Source organism: Perna viridis, chromosome 1 (genome assembly GCF_037379345.1).
Source record: "Perna viridis isolate PV_CMFRI_1.1 ecotype Kerala chromosome 1, ASM3737934v1, whole genome shotgun sequence".
NCBI lineage: Eukaryota > Metazoa > Mollusca > Bivalvia > Mytilida > Mytilidae > Perna > Perna viridis.
The window spans coordinates 44,069,809-44,073,315 of NC_142445.1; positions in this window are offsets into that span (position 1 = coordinate 44,069,809).

The following is a 3,507-nucleotide window of genomic DNA, read 5'->3' on the forward strand; positions in this document are numbered from 1 at the left end:
TGATTAAAATGGCTTATTGCTTGGATATTGTTGCTATATTTAGACCCAATTTCCTTCAAACTTCAGAGAATGATTAGTAGCAATAAAATCTTGGATGGGATATGGGATTGGTAGACATAGAAATTTATTAAGGGGAACCTCTCATTTTGGAATAGAGAAAAATTTTCTAAAGAGTGTAAATTTGGGTGCATGGGAAAATCTTTGTCCTGGAAACTTTATGAAATTCTAAAACAAAAATATGGTCTAAAAAATTTTTTTTTTTTATCTAATCTTAGGGAGCAACTATTTGATTTTCAAGGGGAGGTTATGGATTTTATAGAAAAAAAATAAATTGTTTTACTCTTATTTTTTACAAGCTTAAAAATATGCTTCAAAATAATGTTGTAATTGTAAAGAACATACAATAATATTTTATTTGTCTTCTTGAATTTTTTATTCTTTATGAACCATTCAAAGGTCTACATAAGCATTTTTATTAGTTGATCCTTTTCACTCTTCATTTATATGTTATCTGTTGAATTCTTGCATACCTTTTGAAGATATAGATTTACTGATTTTCATGGTTTTCTATAATCTTGTTCCCTGGTCAATATCATAAGCGACCCTAGTGTTGCTAAAATATGGACTCTGGTCACGTGCGATGGGTATGCACAATATCAGGGTAAATTGCCCCAAATGAAATAAAATAAGAACAAAGATGAGATTATCCAAATTAACTTTATAATAGTGCATTTATATCGAAAGATAATATAAGTAACTTGAAAAAAATATTTAAATGTATTTTTCTTTAAATTTGAATATAAGAAGTATAGAAGTAAATAAAATAACGTCATATTCGCTCAGCCAATCAAAAGACAGAAGATGTCACTGGTGACCTGGAATTATATTTGAGAGAAACTTGTGGAACTAAAATATTACCCAGGCTTCCAGGTTAGGTTTTCCACAACTGCAAACATGTTTTTTATGAGGCAGTTGTCATTTTTCTGTAGAAACTTGGTTTTCATGCAATAACTTGGATAGTAGTAGTAGATCTTGATAAAGTTCCATAGAATTATCAATACCATAAAGAAGGTTGGTATTTATTTTGGAGGTTTAGCCTCTAATCAATTAGGAATCAGGGACCAAACAAGAGGCTCCAGGAGCCTGAATCGCTCAACTGGTTAATTTTTTGCCTTTCAAGGGCAACAACTCGAACAAGGAATTTTCCAACAATTTTTCATCAAAAAAATACTTTGGTAGGACTTATCATAAGGATTATTTCATCAGTTGATAGTTTCATTCTATCTATTATAGTTTTCAAGATATTGGCTGAAAACTTCTGATAATTTTTTGCCTTTCAAAGGCAATAACTCTAGCAAGAAGTCTTTCGAAAAAATGATCCCCACAAAGCTGTAGGCCTTATCATAAGGATCATTTCAGCAACATAAAGTTTCATTCTATCTATCATAGTTTTCAAGATATTGGCTGAAAACTGTAAAAAAGTCATTTTTCACCTTTCAGGGTCAATAATTCTTACATGGAGTCGTCAGACAAATTTGATCCAATGGAGACTTTTGTGGACCTCATAATAAGGATCATTTCTGCAATTGAAAGAATTTGGCTAAACCTTACGGTTATGGAGATGTATGCGAAAAAACTACTGACTGACCACTATATTCCATTTTAAGTAACAGCTGACATGCTTTTTGATGGATCAAAAATCCCCACTTCAGTTCTATGCAGGATACCCCAAAGAACATTCATACCAAGTTTTGTTCCAATTGGTCAAGTAGTGTCAGAGGAGAAGAGTTTGGAAAGAAATAACATCAAAAATAGCAAAAAAACTTAGAAAAAGGGCAATAACTCCAACATTGCATAACAGTTTAAAACAAAAAATTCACTACTGATAGATCTCATCATGCTGAACACTTATACTTGATGTTAGAATTTGGCCAAACCTAATGGTTTTGGAGATATATGCAAAAAACTACTGTCTGATCCCTATGTATTATTTTTAGTAATGGTGGTCATATTTTTGGATGGATTAAAAATCCTCACAACTATTCTATGCAGGATACCCTAAGGAACATTCATACCAAGTTTGACAACAATTGGTCAAAAAGTGTCAGAGGAGAAGAGTTTTGAAAGAGTAATCAAGGGAACCAAGGATATAGCGGTAATCAAAAGAATGTAAACCAGGGACAAAGACCAGACATGGAAAACAGACATACACAACAAAGAAAATAAAGTAACTAAAATCATACATACAAAGTAACAAAAGCAAATGAGCAACTCGGACTAAACTAAAAACTGGGAGCATGGATCAGTTGTACCGGTTGGGTAAGGCATCCTAAAATTGTTAACAATGATGGATGAGGACGATGATGACAGACGCCAAGTGACGGCAATAGCTGACCTGGCCTTTGGCCAGGTGAGCTAAGAAGGGCTATAAACTAGCATTTCATAAAATTTAACGAAAATCCATTATTGTTACTACAAATTTGCAGACAAAAACAAGTAGAGGAAAAGTAATAAAATTAGCGATACAAGTCCTTGAAAAAGTATTGTCTACATTTTGGATCCAATTTAACACTTTTATTCTGGTGCTTCCATAGTAGTACTTTTTTGTTTAAAAGTGTTGGTTTTTTGTGCAGCAAGTTTTTTTTAAATTTTCATAGTTTCAATTTTTGTTTTGTCTTATTTTTTCAAAGGACTGTAGTATTTATTTTGCTTTTATTGTCCCCGGATTCCCCAATGCGCCAAATATAGAATTATACGAATAGCTGCAGTTTTGGCAGTTATACTATCCAGGGGTGGATCCAGAAACTTTGAAAAGGAGGGGTGCCAGTTGGGGTTCATCAGAAACAAGGGGAGGTGTGCAAGGACATTCATTTACCTTTTTTTTTTGATCAATTTTACATTTGAAAATGGCAAATTTTCATCTGGATCTGCCACTGTTCAAAAACTAAGGTTTTTTTCTGATTAATAAAACAGAACAACGATAGCAATACTGCAAAAATCAATGATAAATCTTAACAGAGTGATAAAAGTTAAAGATAAATGATTATTAAGCAGAAAATATTACTGCTTTTGGAAAAAGGGCGGCATTGAATTTTATGACCCTGTGTACCTGCAGTTGTATGGATTGACACCGTCTCATTGGTTTTTAATGTAAAAGCAAATTTTAATATAAAAATAAATTGCTAAGTATGTTTCATTAAAAATATAATAGTTTTAATCAAAAACCTCCTACAAATCTTACGATTCTTAATTTTTCATTGATTTTGAAGAAGTCTTCCCCCTAATGTTGAAGGGATAACAGGTATTAATTTTTATGATAATCCGAAAGAAAATGTGTTCTTTTACAATATTATACTTAAATCACATTATCGTGTAATGAAACTAGATATTCTTTTAAAAAATCCCTGGGACTAAAATTGAAATGGTACGAATTGGAGACGTGAATCAGGTAGAGTTACCTCCCGTAGTTCAAGGTTAGGCTTATTGACCAATCAAATGTAGCGAATT